Below are 17,448 nucleotides of genomic sequence, written 5' to 3'. Positions count from 1 at the left end.
CAGCCACAGTTTAGTTATATGGTTGCCCCGATCCCACTGGTGTCTTGTTACCCCGCTTATCCCAGGTTTCGCTTATGTGAAAGATTTTCTTCTCTCTGTAGTGTGGCTTTTAAAATGGGCACTTTCTATCGTGCTGTGTACAAGGTAGTCTGCATAAGAGCCGCAATGGCGTGAACTTCTATAGCCCGAACCATCGGAGCTGAGAAAATACAATGTAAAGCATCAGGAGATACTCTCCAGTTCCTGTCTTATTACATGCCCCTATACGACCAGGATGCGCGCATGCCAAATGAACCGACGTCAAACGTCGGGGGCGGAGTCCCGATACACGCGACGTACATTAGACTCTTCCGGGACGTCAGACGCACGAACTTAGACTTTTGATTCCCGGCTTCCTCTCCCAGGCTGCTCTGCGCTCACAGTGTCACTTGGAGGAGACAAGATGGTTCCACCGGTGCAAGTGTCCCCTCTGATCAAGGTGAGTGGCTGCAATGGCGTGAGGAGTGGTTTATGCAGCGAGGCCATATCAGGGCGCTCGGGTTCTGCTCGGAAGGTCACTGGAGGTGACATTTGGCTTTCGGCCTGTAGAGCTGGCGCACTGCATGCGGAGGGATATGCCTGCTCCTGTATTAGACATGTATGCAGATAGAAGCACCAGGGGCAATAGTAATAATCATCACTATATGTCAGGAGACATTGAGGCTGGTGCTACACCTCCTCCTCCTGCTGCTTGTGTATCTTGGAAACTAAGCAATAGATCCAGTCTCTACAGATGATACACAGAGGTCACGTACAACTGATTGTAACTGTAAGAATCCGGTGTGACCCATTCTCCTGTACCCCCAATATCTCTAGTCTGGCTGCTGAGCCCTATCTGTTTAGCAATCTAAAGGTGGCAGTGAAGGTGAAGCAGTCCGTCAGCAGAGCGCCACCCCTGCACTATCATACAGTACTGCAACTTTTACTTTAAATATTCTTTAACTATTGCTAGAAATATTTGCATGATTTACCATTATAAGTTTACAGTAAAAAGTATATGCCATAAGGTACTTTACTCCTCCTGCTATCATGGTAGACACAAGTTATTAAAAAAAAAATCATGAAAACATTTTTACACTAAAATCCAAAAGTGATCAAAAGGTCGCACAGTCCTAAAAATGATACCAATGAGCGCATCATCAAAAGTGGCAAAAAATGACACTATCCAAAGCCCCGTGCACAAAGTATGAAAAAGTTTTTTTGTACCGGAGGTTGTAATTTTTTGTAAATGTATGAAAACATTATAAAATCTATACAAATCTGGTATCCCTGTAATCCTAACGACCCAAAGAATAAAGTAGCCGTCACAGAGCTCTTTATGTGCAAAGTTTTATAGATTTTTGAAGGTGGGAAGTGGGAAAAAAAAAAAAGGGCAGGTCGTTAAGGGGTTAATAATATTATAGACTATAAAATCAAACACTGCATCCCATGAGCACTGTGGGGACAGAGTTGAAAGCTGAGTTTTTCACTCTTGGCAAAACCTTTTAAAACCCATGCTCACATTTGTTTTTATATTTTAGTTTGCCAGATATTCGGCGCTGTTTCTTGGATTTGTATATGGAAGTGCAAGGTTCTGTAAGTATTTTCTTAGTAAATAAACCTATGTTCTTAAAGGAAACAATGCAGTTCTGCTATACATCAACATGCAGTAGACCTATTTTAGACAAATGTTATGTTTTTCTTTCTAAACTTGATCACTACACTCTTGTCATACACAAGACCAACTCTAGTGTTGTGTATAAGCAAAATTGTACAAATGCCCCTTCTTTTAGTAAACAAGCGGGCACTTGCAAAAGTTACTGATATCCCCAAAAAATACAAATGAAGCCTAATCCAGTATTTAAAAAAAAAAAAAAAAAAAAAAAAATCTATGAATGGATATATAATGGATTATCCTATATTTGTGTTTTACTCTTTATTGTCAGGTGACAAACATATGTTTCCTTATATGAAATATTAACAGTGTTTTTAAAAGACCCTGACACATACCATATGTTAGAGGAAATGAATTGATACTGCCAGCCTCTCAACGCGTAAGTAAGGCCAGGGCTGGGAACTGCATGCAGGATATTGACCTATCCTTTTTATATATATATCTCCAGGGAGCCCCCATTGCTCGCAAGTGCCTATGGGAATGTCTGAGAATGACATGGGGACATGAGAATATATTTAGTATTAACTTGTTTGTATATCAATAATTATTATGTAGCAGTGAGTAGATATATCAAGTTCCACATGGTGTTTTATAATTTCACAAAGTGTTAGACTAGGAACAGGGCTTCCATTATTCTGCTCTGTTCTAAAAGATCCCTCGTCAAGTTTCTTTTCTGATGTTCATAATTTTTCTGTTTTCTGGAATACTTTCACCTGCTGCCGAATTACATGAGTGAACTACGCCCTAACAAAAAAACTACATCGCAATTAGTTTTTAAGTGGTTTTGGATGCAGTTTTGTCAATTTCTCAGGTAAAAGACATGAACTGAACGGGTGAAATTGATTTTGAAGGGGAAAGCTGTTCGACAAATGTGATTCGCCTTTTGATTTGATGTTTCACTTGTTAAAATAAGTAATACCACCTAAAACCAACCAAAACCTAATTGCGATGCAGTTTTAACTGCAACGTGTGACTGCACCCTGACATTTGGATCTCCTTTAGAAGATTGACAACAAGTTATAAGATTTTCTAAAAATATTTTTATTTTCCTTATCCAGCTTATTTAAGACCTATTGCTGAAGAGGACAGGAGGATAGAGGCAGAGGAGAAAAAGAAGCAGGAAGAGGCGGCTCGCATTGCAAGAGAATTGGCAGGTGTGTAGTGATCGGTTTTGTAAAGGGGTATCGTGGCTCCATTTTGCATCAATTCTTTAAGTTTCTTTTAAAGTAAATCTCAAACAGGACTTAATAAATCATTTGATTGGGTCTGTACAGTTATGAAGTATTATTGTCAGACTCTCTTCCGCTCTTTTCATCTCCTATGAACTTGGAGGTTATTTAATAATTTTTTTTTTTTTTTTTTTCAATCGTTAAATGGGTGAGATTTAACATAAAATGGGGAAAGCTAGATGCCTTACATGAGGGGGTAGTAGTTTGGTGTAAAAGCCAGTGACCTTGTCGATTTAATAAGGTGTTTGGTATATTCTGTCCTTACATTGGCCAAGTTGTCTATATTCAGTCTCCTACTGCTTATCTTCTGTCAAACAGCTTACATGGTTGTGGGAAACAATAGGGTCTCTCTTAGAATTTACACAATGGGGCATATGTATCATGGCCTCTGGGCCCTGAAATAATGGCAAATGCTAGCTTATTGCTAGCACTTGGCATTATTTTACTCTCTCCGCGACCTTCATGCCAGTGGTGCGTGAAGGGGGGGGGGGGGTGGCATGTGCAGCCAGAGGGAAACCTCTTGATGTATGCCGATGTATGATAAATATGCCCCAATATGTCTACGACAATGTCTAGATGCTCATGGCTATCAATCGGAGCTCCGCTTTCATTTTTCGATAGCGGTTTACATAAGAAAAGCTGAGCTCTGGTTGGTTGCCATGAGTTCAGAATTGCAATGTTTTTCTCTGTTGTGCAGAACGATTATGGACCAAATTTGTATAGCCGTGTTAATAGCCATATAGAACTGCACAGATTGTACAATGAATGGTAACTTATCTTCCTCTAGTGGTCTCCAGCATATCCTTTTCTAACAGGAGTACACGCAGTCCCTGGGTTATGTACAAGATAGGTTCTGTAGGTTTGTTATTAACTTGAATGTGTATGCAAGTCGGAACTGCATGTTTTATAACTGTAACCCCAGTCAAAAAATTTTTTGGGTCTGTGTCAATTGGATTTAAAAAATGTTGAGTTGTCATAAGAACCAGGATGAACAATAAAGCTCAATTGCAAACACCTGTGATAACTGTTTGCAGTAGCCTAGGGTTAAAGTACAGTAAATTACCAACATCCAGAGGTCCGTTTGTAACTAGGGATCGTCTGTAAGTCAGGTGTTCTTAAGTAAGCGGCCACCTGTAGTAGTTATGGCAGACAATGCTCTATGTCAGTGATGGCGAACCTTTTAGCGGTCGAGTTTCCAAACTGCAACCCAAACCCCCCCCTTATTTATTGGCAACCAAAAATTAAAGCGGTAACCTATTGCTCCCTGTTCTTCAACAATGTTCGAGTGTATTGGCCTTTTGATGACAAGATGGAAAATGTGCATCATTTTAGCTTCTTTTCAGTGTCCCTCTGTACACAGAGAATCGAGGGGCCAGCAGAAGGTCCTTCATAGATAATTTGGCCCTGTCTACTCCCTCTTCCTACATTCCCAAGTAGTGAAGTAAGTATCACTTTAATATATGACTGAAAGCAGCATCTTTTAAGTTGCTTGGAACTGCAGGAAGATTCTTTGAGTCCTGTCCGGTGTGCTGGGGTGATGGCCCGGGTGCCCACAGAAAGGGCTCGGAGTGCTGCCTCTGGCACCAGTGTCACACTGCTCTGTGTGTAAATATCTATATACAGGAAGTCCCCTACTTAAGGGCAACCGACTTGCAGACGATCCCTAGTTAAAGACGGAGCCCTCTGCCCACTGTGACCTCTAGTGAAGCTCTTTGGAATTTGTGCTATAGTCCCAGACTGCAATGATCAGATGTATATTTTATCTGGATTATTTGATAATCCTTGGTCCATTACAGCAAAAATATTTGAAACTCCAGTTGTTACTGGGGCAAAAAAAAATTTGGGGCCTGGATCTACAATGATAATACATTCCTAGCAAACCTATGGAACCTATCTTGTATGTAACCTGGGGACTGCCTGTAGTACACTTGTAAAATGAAATGCAAGTCTCCATAATATGCATAAAGCTTTACTTGATGATCTCTCATCCTGAGCTGTTTTTGGGAAAACCTCCTATGGGCCTTCAAAGGATCTGGTTTGGCTGCTGTTGGAGCTTTTGTGATCTAATAAAGCCCCTTTTATATGTGTTATACTGTATCACCTATCACTATTGTATATATGAGCTGCCCAGTATATTGTAACTGGATCTGTTTTCTGCTTGTGTGAGTATGTAACCTAGTTTTTTTTCTCTTGCTTCTATTACTTCAGCCCAAGAAGACACCATCCTGAAGTGATTATTCCAGGGACACTGCAAACAACTACTATTGTTGCATAAACTATTAATGGAACCTCTTTTGTAAATGTGCTTCAGATTTATGTGAACCATGAAATAAAAATTCCACCTGTTAAGCCTCTGGCTGCAAATTGATGAGTAGGAAGTGCTTTTATTGACAGTGAGCTAAAGCCTAAAAGATGAATAGTAAAATGGATCGTCATAACTACATGTAGTTTATCTTCCTAAATCAAACTAATGCCTTATAATTTATCAATGAGATTGTGACTTCAACAAACTACATAAATCAATAGTCCATAAGAAATTAAAAAAAAAACTTTAATATAATGCTTATAAGTGTCCGCTTACAGAGGTGTTAGTTTAAATAAATAGTTTAGAGGTCAAGGTACTGGAGGAGTCCACTAACAAAAACATAAGAAAAATATATACATGTTTGAACCTTAAGCAACTTCAGAAAGGCAAAAAAGGTCCTAGAGCTCAAAGTAGAATGCAGACAAAAAAGTACATGCAGGTAAAAGCACTAATTCAGGTGAGTGTATTAATACCTAGATGGTCTGTTAAAGATAAAATTACCCAAAGAATTACGTTATAACCAACATGCTGAGTGGTTTGCATGAAATTAAAGATAATGACAAGTTACATTTTGGAGACCTGAGGGGTAAGTACAATATGCAAGTTCTTATTGTTCATTTGATGATTAAATTCCTGACCTAAAAAAAGGGGGGCCAGTCCAGAACAAGATGACATAATCAATGTAACGGTACCAGCCGTGCACAAACTGTTTAACCCCTTACCGAGTATTACGTCACATGCCGGGTGCAGGTGCATGGAGAGGGCTCACGGGCTGAGCCCTCTCCATAGCCGGTAAGTCTTTGCTGCATATTGCAGCAAAGACTTACCTGTAACACCCGCGATCGGTACCAGCACCGATCGCGGGTGTTTTCCTGCTGATCGCTGCCGGCGGCTTCAAGAAGATATGGGCGCCGCCATCTTTCCGAGGATCGTCGCTCGCCGTCGTCATTGTAGCCTCAGGTTTTCCGAAGACCCTCGGCTTAACCCATGCATTACAATGTGCTATCAGCACATTGTAATGTATGAGGAGTAAAATCCCCATATACTGTACTATGGTAGGATCTTACAGACAACCTAGGGTTAAAGCTCCCTAGGGAGTCTGAAAAATAATATAAAAATGTAGTTTTTCAAAAAATATATAATAAAAAAACTCAAACCTTTTCTGATATAAATAAACAGTAAAAATCATAAACACATTAGGTATCGCCGCGTCCGAAAATGCCTGATCTATCAAAATATGACAACGGTTTTTCACGGCGTTTAACCCCGTAACGGAAAATCGTGTCGAAAATGGCACTTTTTTTGCTATTAAAAAAAAAAAAAAATTCTATAAAAGTGATCAAAAGGTCCCACAGTCCTAAAAATGATAACATTGTAAAAGTCATCAAAATCCGCAAAAAAAACGACACCACCCACAGCTCCGTATACCAAAGTATAAAAAAGTTATTAGCGCCAGAAGATGGCAAAATCCACACAAATATTTTTGTACAGGAGGTTTTAAACATTATAAAACCTATACAAATTTGTTATCCCCGTAATCGTACCGACCCAAAGAATAAAGTACACCTGTCATTTGGGGCATACAGTAAAATCCAAGCCCACAAGAATACGGCACAAATGCATTTTTTTTTAACCAATTTCACTGCATGTGGAATTTTTTTCCCAGTACACGGCATGGAATATTAAATACTACCATTTTGAAGTGTAATTTGTTATGCAGAAAATAAGCCATAATACAGTTCTGTACATGGCAAAATAAAAAAGTTTTTGAAGGTGGGGAGTGAAAAATAAAACCGAAAAAGGGCTGTGGCGTTAAGGGGTTAAACAACGTATGGGGGTAGACGTTCACCTCCTCCCACCAACCCAAAAATAGGTTGGCGTATGAAGGTGCACATCTAGCCCCTTTGCATTACCGGAAACTTGCTTGTAATAAGTATGGTCAAATTTAAAACTTTGTTTAACCCCTTTCTCAACGCGCGACGTACTAGTACGGGGCGCCCTGGGTCCTGGTACATGGAGAGAGCTCATGGGCTGAGCCCTCTCCTTAGCCGGTGATTTTTTGCTGCATATTGCAGCAAAGACCTACTGGTAACGCCCGCGATGGGCGCTGCCATGGTAGCCTCAGGTCTTACGAAGACTAGAGACTGTCTTGTTTTAACCCATTCATTACAATGTGCTATCAGCACAGCAGTACTGTAGTATGGCAGTATATGGTAGGATCTTACAGACAACTTCGGGTTAAAGTACCCTAGGTAGTCTGAAAAATAGTAAAAATCAAAAAAAAAAAGTATAAAACTATTAAACTAAATTTAGTATTAAACTAAATTCAGATCACCCCCCTTTCACTAGAACTAATTTATATATTAATAAACAGTAAAAATCATTAACACATCAGGCATTGCCGTGTTCGAAAGTGCCCGCTCTATCAAAATATAATAGTTTTTTTTCACTGCATTTAACCCCGTAATGGAAAATAGCGCCCAAATCGAAAATGGCACTTAGAATTACAACAAAGTAGCAGGGTGGTGGGGACCTCCCCCCCAGCCCCCCACCCCGGGAGAGAAATCCACTGGCACTACCGGACCCGACAAGACATCACTCGCGGCGACGGGCCGTTTCGCGCAGTCCTGCGCTTCCTCTAGCCGTGTGAAACATCGGTTTCACACGGCTAGAGGAAGCGCAGGACTGCGCGAAACGGCCGTCGCCGTGAATGATGTCTTGTCATACCTCCCTGCCCACAGGTGTTCAATAAAAGAAGATTTACCTGGTGAGTGCCGCCTTCTTATTTCTACTTATCTACGCCGAAAATGGCACTTATTTGCCATTTTGAAAAAATATATTTGCGACAGAAGATGGCAAAATCAAAATAAAAAATTTGTAAAGATGGTGGTAATGCCACAGCTGCTGTATGCCTTGCACAATGCCCCGATGTGGTTGCCCCTTAAGGCCCCTTCTACACTTGCAAGTGTCATGTGATGAACTTGCATCACACTCGCAACGCATGCTGCTCGGAACGCACGGCCAGAATGCTGCACACCGGGACTGAACTGACATGCTGAGTGTGGAACCGGCCTAACAGGTTTCATAGGATCAATGCCCTAAGCAGGGATTTGGTGTGGGGGCACTAGGCCTCTCCAATCCATGGCTTCACTATCTGGCAGCTCAGCTCCAACACCTACGGGGGTGGGGGGCTGACAGAATAGTGGGGGTCTCAGCAGAGATGGTTAGTTACTACTTAGGTACCACAAGGCTGTTGATGACCTTGGATGGAGGGGGGCTTCCGCCGGGAATAGTTTCAGTTATTACGGTTGAAAAAAAAGACACTTGTCCATCAAGTTCAACCAAGGAAGGGAAGGGATTGGATGAGGAAGGGATTTAAGGGGAAACAATTCTATATAACATAACAATTAATGCTAGACCCTTCTTGAAGCTAAGGCGGATTCTGATTGGCTTCTGACAATGAAGCTTAATCACACCTGTTGAGGGAAAGTGAAGCAGATCAGAGGGATTACAGGCTATACAGAATATACCCCTTTTATGGCATAACGGGACTCTTGGGGAATTTGCTAAGATAGAGGACAGAGAGTATTGGATTTCGGTGGGTTTGGTTAAACTGTCACAGCTATGCGAGGATGGTAGCATTAAATCATTTCAGAAACTGCAGGAGGAGCTATCCTTACCGCACAGCAGCTTCTATAGGTATCTACAGGTGCACCACGCATTTGATGCGCAAAAGCGACTAACTCCCTTAGAAATCAGGAAGGTTCCAATTATTTGATGTGTGACCAATGCGACTTATCTACCAGGACTGATATCCTTTGTCGACTTATCAACTTTTATTAGATAATTTTTGGACAGCCATCCCCTTGTGGGTCAGGCAGAAGTGGGAAAGGAATGTAGGTGATATCACTGATGACCAATGGGTTTATATATATATCTGTTCTAAGGAAAGGGGTGATTTGAATTATATATATATATATATATATCATTTTTTTTACTTTTACTATTTAACCGTAGGTTGTCTGATTGATCCTACCATATAGTGCCGTACTACAGTATGGCAGTATATGGGGATTTTCTCCCTCATTCCTTACAATGTGCAAAGCGCACATTGTAATGATGACACAAGAACCACAAAAACGTCCATTGGTTGCAGCCTCAGAACAGAACATGTTAATTTGCAGACATCCTTTGGCTAATTTCACATGGCAATATTTTACATCAGTATGTGTAAGCTAACAACTTGATTAAAAAGTATAATGAAAGAATTATACATATGTGTTCAGGGTTCATTTCATATTTTGGATCACATATACTGAACAGAACACTGCTGTTTTAAAACAGCCTAAGTATGAAAGTATTTTCTGCAATCCATAGAATAAATTCTTCTTGGCTGCAACTGCTTTTTTTTGTTTTATTTTTTTTAAATCAGATCGTTTTTATAAAACTCCAACACTTTTTCCCATTTACAACACTATGAACAAGAACACAACAGGTTCCTGTTCCTACCCCCCACTCGCCCCCCCACCTCCCTCATTCCCCGCTACATTTATTGTTTTATTTTTAATATCCCTGCCAACTTTTTCAAAGAGACCAAGAGCCTGATCTTGTAATTTTGCTTGTGGCATTTACAGATTTGCACTTTTCAAAGTATCACTGAAATTTCTAACATGCCTTGTTATATGGAGTGAAAAGGCAACACAATGGCATACAAGCGGTAGATACGCTACAGATTAAACTGTTATCCTATCACTGTATTATTGGCAGGGGCGCGGGGGTCACTCTCCCACAATCACCTGTTAAATTCACATTTTGGAGTGGCCTAAGCCATCGTCCACTCATTGGGGGGCATTTATCAAACTTTTTTTTCATTTTTTTTGTTTCTTTTTAGCAATTTGCGCCTTTTTTTATTTTATTTTATTTTGTTGTCCCACAAAGTTAGGTTTTTTTCAGTGGAGCACCTGAACCTGTGGCTGTCCCATCAAAAATGTTTCCTGGGGGAATTACTGGACACCTAAAATCAAATATCCTTCCTACCCAAAGAAAAGGTCATTTTTCTTCCACAGCAAATGTATGCCTTTAGGAGAAAAGACTTGCTCTTCATCAGGGAAGTGATGCAGTTGATTGGACCTCTTACATCCACAATACCTTCTGTCATATGGGCTGCAGCACACGTGAGGTAAAAGAATCCCAAAATTGGTGATTGCTGAAGAAGAACCTACAAAGGGGTGTCCCTTTAAAACTCTCTCCACAAGTTGTCATCACAACAGACACCAGCAAAGAGGGTTGGGGTGACCCAACCCTCGTTGTTGTCCCGGCATGACATCAATGGCTCAAGGAGTCAAGAGCCAGGAAATGAGCTCAGCCTGCTCCAACCTCAGAGAACTGACAGCTGTTTGGGAAGCCCTTATAGCATTCTCTTCCGAAATCTGGTCATAATGGGGGGTTCTTATAATAGATCTCTTTGCGTCCAGGAAAAATTGTCAACTTCTGAAATTCTTCTCCCTTTACCAAGTGGACAACCCTTAAGGCATAGACGCTCTCTCCCAGACATGGCCTTAGGGTCTACTTTACATGTTCCCTCCGTTTGCGCTCATTCCCAGGGGTCAAAGTAATCCTGAAGAAAGCCTGGTTCCCTCTCCTTCTACAGATGTCAGCAGGGGACTTCTGGATCCTTCCTCCAAACCAGACTATCACCCAAACGTTCTTCAACTGTAGCTACAGTAACAGCTGGAATGCTGAAAGACACATCTATTTCTCAGAAAGAAAAATATTTGCATCATCTGGTTGTGAGGAGATGTCTCTTTGCATACCTTAAAGCTATAGAATATTTCCAGAGATTCAAACACCTGCTTATTCAATTTCAAAATGACTATTACCTGTTTTCTGATTTTCTGTAAACTCCACAACGGCACAGATTTTCCCACCATTATTAATTTAGTTGTTAGTTGTGTATTGTCAGATTGTATAATTGTTAAATACATTTTTTAAGCATCTAAACTCCTCAAAAAAGAATGAGGAACAAGGGGGAAGGAACCCTTTAAATCAATTCCAAGTTGTTTCCTGTCCTTGGAGATGCGGGGAATCTCTCCCCTATCAAGTGCCGTTGTAGAGGTTATGGAAAATCCAATTAAAAAAACAAAGCAAAAACAAAAGTTCTGCATTTATATTTATGTTGAATGTATAAATAGTTTTGAGGCAGAATCCCCCCCCCCCTTTCAACAGAATGCAGTTTGCTGCACTTTCATATACAATAGAAACAATCATATTCTGATAAGTACACTCCTTTGGCTGCGGTGACAGGAATGAAGCCTTGAAGAATTTATTTTGTCATATATAGGGTGCAGCCACATGTGGAATTTTTTGTTTTTGTGTTTGCATTGCACAAACGCATACATAAAATACATGTTGTTTTTTTTTTTTACATATTACCATGCATTTGGCTGGTTTGAAAATATTTATCATCATAGCTGGAAGTGTAACCTGCTATGTGTTAACAGCTGCTAACACTTCCAGTAATGAATAAAAGATTTTTGCAAAACAGCCCTTATTACATTTAAAAATGCAATGCAAACACTATGGGGCACATTTATGAAGGGCTGTGCGCCAGTTTTCTGCAGGACTTTGCATGTTCTTTTAGGTGCAAACTGCTTGCACAGGTATTTAAGATTTGTCTGCGCCACATTTGTGTCGCATGCCGCGTTCCGATGCATGGAGAGGGCTCGCGGGCCGAGCCCTCTCCCTAGCCGGTAAGTCTCTGCTGCATATTGCAGCAAAGGCTTACCGGTAACACCCGCGATCGGTGCCGGCACCGATCGCGGGTGTTTTCTTGCTGATCGCCGCTGGCAAAGCTGCCGGCGGCTTCAAACTGATGGCGGCGCATGGGCGCCGCCATCTTTCCAAGGATCGCCGCTCCCCATGACGTCATCGGGGAGCGGCGATCCGTCGCCATGGTAGCTTCGGGTCTCACGAAGACCCGAAGCTACTTCGGGTTAACCCATTCATTACATAACGAAGTATGGAAAAGTTATAAGCACAAGAAGACGGCAAAATAAAAAAAAAATTTTTGTTCATGAGGTTTTAATTTTTGTAAATGTATGAAAACATTATAAAACCTATACAAATTTGGTATCCCTGTAATCGTACTGACCCAAAGAATAAATTAGATGCGTCATTTGTGGCGTGAAGTGAAAGCCGTAATATCCAAGCCCACAAGAATACGACACAAATGCGTTTTTTCACCATTTTCACTGCATTTGGAATTTTTTTCCCACTTCCCCGAACATGGCATGGAATATTCAATGCGGTCACTATGAAGTGCAATTTGTTACGCAAAAAACAAGCCGTCACATAGCTTTTTACGTGTAAAAATAAAAAAGTTATAGATTTTTGAAGGTGGGGAGTGAAAAATGGAAATGAAAAAACGGGAAAGGGCCCGGTCCTTAACCGGTTAAAGATACACCAGAAAAAAGTTGGTGCGTCTGTCGGGGCAGTGAAGTTAGCAATAGATTCTTGAAGAACGTGTGCCAGAAATCCTGAATCTGGCGCACTGCACTATACACAGGCAAACTACATTTAGTGCATTTTGTCCTGTTCTTAGTAAATGTGCCCCTATGTGTGACCAAACCTATAATATGACAGGAGCTTTCTCTAGCATCCACTACATTTGTAAAACTCAGATTCAATATGAAGTCCATAAAACAAGTGAGTCCTATTAACATAATGTTTCACAAAATTCTGTACTCCATCTAGTCCCATCTGTTTAGAGTAATTTTTCAGATCATTTCTTCTCACTTTTGACGTCAGTATGTGGTTTGTGTGCATAATATTACGTTCAAATTATAATACAGTATGTGCAGCTTGGAAAGACAGGCAGTGATCCCACGCTCATACAACAGCCAGGAGTGATCTTATTAAAGAAGCATCATTTGCCAGCATTGCAAGAAAAATGTTATGGTGAGGTAATGAGAATGTTAGAACTTGAGCTTCATAAGAAATAACTGAAGGGATAGGGATCCTGAAAGTGAGGGCTACACAACTATTGAGACATGTGAAGTTAAATAAAGTGATTGTTAGGAACCACGGTTAGTGGACCCACTGGACCACCGTGAATGATGACGTAAGCCTACATCTCGGACAGGATTCTAAGTGGTACCCGATTTTCACCAGAGCCCACTGCAAAACAGGTTGGACTTGTAGCGTGGCACCACCAAGAACGTAATCGAGGTCACAACGAGAAATCAGCATAATCGCAAAGGGTATGGAACACAGCTTTCTCTTAGGCATAGAAGCACAAAGATCCGTCAGGCGTCACAAGAAGAGGTTGAGCATTTATAGGTTGTCAGGTGGCCAGTGGCAAGTAGCGGTGCGCTGGCCCATTAAATTTCAGGCACCCGACGCATTACTTTGGAGGCGGGGACAAACGTGCTTAAGCGAGGAGACTGTTGGAGCAGGGCTGGGTAAGTGAGGCTGCTGGTGAGAGGGGGTGCACAGAGGCACACAGGTGGTCACATGGAGCACCCGTGACAGTGGTGATAATGAAGAAGGTTTATCATAGTGTTCAGAAAGCAATAAGAATATGCATTAAGCTTTTATTAATTACTATCCAGTATGTTATGAGGTCACTTTATGTTACATCTGATATTATATGAGTCGGGGAATGGAGTATCTGCATATGGATTTATAGAATTTAACAGGCACAGTCCAATATAGGATAATTGGTGCCCATGACCTATCGAAACGGAAGTAGTACAGCTATCACATGATTCTGTTGCGGCAGTCATGGGCTTCTTCACTTTTGGTAGGAGTATTTTCTCATTGACTGAGGTACTTAGATCTGGGAGGAGTTCATGCATACAAATACGGGGCATGGGATCATGTTGCTTCACTTACCCCTGAGGAAGTCACCACGGCGTGAAGATACGCGTGGGGTCCATGCCTCCCCTTTTTGTGCTTTGCCATACTCCATGTGGTATTTTCTCCTTATATTTGCAGTGACTCAGGAACATTATTACTGGGGAAAGCTGTGTATACTGGGGGGTTGTGTATTACTGGGGAAAGCTGTGAATACTGGGGAGGCTTTGTATAATGGGGGGCTGTGTATTACTGGGGAGGCTGTGAAATCTGGGGAAGGCTGTGTTCATTACTAGGGGCGGTTGTGTGTACGAGGTACTACTGGTGTGGCATGGCTCTGTGTACTGTCTATGGGGATCTGTATATAGGGGCTGTATTTTAATTAAACTGGGTGGCCTTATATGGAGTACTGTATATAATATAACCGATTAAGGACCGGGCCCTTTCCCGTTTTTTCATTTCCATTTTTCACTCCCCACCTTCAAAAATCTATAACTTTTTAATTTTTACACGTAAAAAGCTATGTGACGGCTCGTTTTTTGCGTAACAAATTGCACTTCATAGTGATCGCATTGAATATTCCATGCCATGTACTGGGAAGCGGGGAAAAAATTCCAAATGCAGTGAAAATGGTGAAAAAACGCATTTGTGTCGTATTCTTGTGGGCTTGGATATTACGGCTTTCACATCACGCCACAAATGACGCATCTAATTTATTCTTTGGGTCAGTACGATTACAGGGATACCAAATTTGTATAGGTTTTATAATGTTTTCATACATTTACAAAAATGAAAACCTCATGAACAAATTTTTTTTTATTTTGCCGTCTTCTTGTGCTTATAACTTTTCCATACTTCGTTATATGGAGTTGAGGGTGGTGTCATCTTTTGCGACTTTTGATGATGTTTTCAATTATATTATTTTTAGTACTGTACGACCTTTTGATCACTTTTTATAGAATTTAAAATTTTTTTTAAATGGCAAAAAAGTGGACACGATTTTCCGTTACGGGGTTAAACACAGTGAAAAACCGTTATTATATTTTGATAGATTGGGCATTTTCGGACACGGCGATACCTAATGTGTTTATGATTTTTACTGTTTATTTATATTTATATCAGTTCAAGGGAAAGGGGGGTGATTTGAATTTTTAGGTTTTAGGCGCCCATGCGCCGCCATCTGTTTGAAGCCGCCGGCATCTTTACCGGTGGTGATCAGCACGATCGCGGGTGTTACCGGTAAGCCTTTGCTGCAATATGCAGCAGAGACTTACCGGCTATGGAGAGGGCTCGGCCCGCGAGCCCTCTCCATGCATTGGAACGCGACCGCCGCCGTGAATACACGACGGGCGGTCGCAAACCGGTTAAAGTGTAACCGTCATTCTGAGCCAAAAAAAGTAAAATACATAATTCTGCTCCAGGTGTCCCTGTGAATCATTCCTCAAAGTATTTTGCCTCTCGGTCCTCATTTAGTACTTCTTTTGGCCCACAGCAACCATGGTTTTTATCTCTCAAAAAACTACAATCAGCAAGATGGAGGGGCGGAGCCTGCCTCCTGTCACCTCATCATAAGCGCGAGGACCAATGAGAGCAGAGCTATCTGTGTATCTATCTAATATCTATCTATCCATCTATCTATCTAATATCTAATTATCTATTTCATATCTATCTATCTCATATCTATCTATCGCATATCAATCTCATATCTATCTATATAATATATATATATATATATATATATATATATATCTCACATCTATCTATCTATCTATCTGTGCATATCCTATCTATCTCATATCTATCTATCTATCTATCAATCAATCATCTATCTATCTCATATCTACCTAGCCATGTACCTATCTATCTAAGTAACACTCCAGCACAGCACATGACAGGACAGCATGAAGACTTGGAGAGAGTATCCTGCCACTTCCTTGTGTGAGGTGATGGGGGGCTGCAGTTTCTGCCTGTGTGGATTATGTGTTTATACACAAGTGTAGGGAAAGCTGAAGAGAGATAAGTTTAGGTGTTTGGTCACTACATTAGTCAGGGCTTCTCCCTGCACATGACTGAGTGCTGGAGACATGAGGTGATCAGCTGTGTGCGGGGAGGGGGATGGGGGCGTGTCTCTTCCTCCGTAGTCTCTCTTTCTTTCTGAAGACGGAATGTCCATAGTAACAGACATATGAGAGATCACTGACATCTAGGGGAGGTCTTCAGAATACAAGAGGAAGGAGCAAGATTCGGGTAACTAATCCAATTGCAAAAGGTCTTAAAATTACCTGCCCTACAACATATCAAAAGTTTTTTTGAAATGACGGTTACACTTTAAGAGTATGTATATGGGGGCTGTTATAAATAAATTAGGGGAACTGTATATAAATAAAATGGGTATATTTAAAAATTAGCTAGGTGTTGTAGTTCAAGGTGTGTGGTATATATAATTCTGGGTGCTGTTTGTACTATAATTTATAATTTATTTAAGGGGACTATTTAAAGCATGTTTTATGTGGGAAACAGTTGATAATATATATAATTATTAACACAGTCCATTATACTGTAGGTGACAGTGGTTCTTTAGGGGCGCTATGTGGAGTTATGCTAAATGGAGCTTAAGACATTTGACTGAATTCAGCAGAAATAAACCATGGCCGAGAGAAAACGTAAAGAAGTCCTCTTCACCTATAAGGTACTAGATGTCACTAATGTCTTTCTCATTGACTGACTTCTAGTGTGTTAGGTAGCGTCTTCTGGCCCGGGGGAGAAGGGGGGGGGCAGTATTTTATATTTTCACCTCAGGCAGCAAAAAGGCTAGTGGCAACCTGTCTACTGGGGGGCATGGTCTATTGTAGGGCTTTCACAGAATGACATTTTAAAATATGTGGTGTTCATGGCTCTCATAGCCAAAAAGATTCCTGACCCCTGGTCTAGAGGAGGGACTATGTAGACAGGGACTTTTTGCTGTAAGATTAGTGAACCTATGGAGCTCTCAGCCACAGGAGGTCGATTGCTGATGATAATGAATGAAGAGGCTGATGTCCTGGCAATGTATATTTCTAGACATTGGTGTTGATCCAGGGATTTATTCTGAATGATATAGTAGGAGTTGGGAAGGACCATTATGGGATTTTTGCTAGCTTCTGAATTAACATGGTAGGATTTTAGGATGAACTTGATAGTTCTTTATCTTTAATTAAACTTTAAAGTACACATATAACAGTCATATGCAATAATGGCAAAACTACACATTTATGTTGCTTATTTTTATTATTACACTACTGTAGCATCTAGAATGCTATGAACTGTATACTCTAAAATGAAAGCCCTGCACATTGTACTTTAGATTTTTAAATTAGATTGTTCAATCA

General features: G+C 40.8%; 1 long non-coding RNA gene across 1 annotated transcript; it reads left to right on the top strand.

Annotated features, from left to right (window-relative positions):
* The first annotated feature begins 321 nt into the window (after positions 1–321).
* LOC140064795 (uncharacterized) lies at positions 322–5,290 on the top strand. The gene is made up of 4 exons (XR_011847814.1): positions 322–478; positions 1,560–1,614; positions 2,752–2,847; positions 5,131–5,290. It is a non-coding gene; the product is annotated as an uncharacterized lncRNA (long non-coding RNA).
* Positions 5,291–17,448: the final 12,158 nt, after the last annotated feature.

The sequence above is a fragment of the Engystomops pustulosus genome, chromosome 1 (assembly GCF_040894005.1).
Source record: "Engystomops pustulosus chromosome 1, aEngPut4.maternal, whole genome shotgun sequence".
Classification (NCBI taxonomy): domain Eukaryota; kingdom Metazoa; phylum Chordata; class Amphibia; order Anura; family Leptodactylidae; genus Engystomops; species Engystomops pustulosus.
The sequence above is the reverse complement of the archived record's forward strand: the minus strand, read 5'-3'. Positions and strand labels throughout refer to the sequence as shown.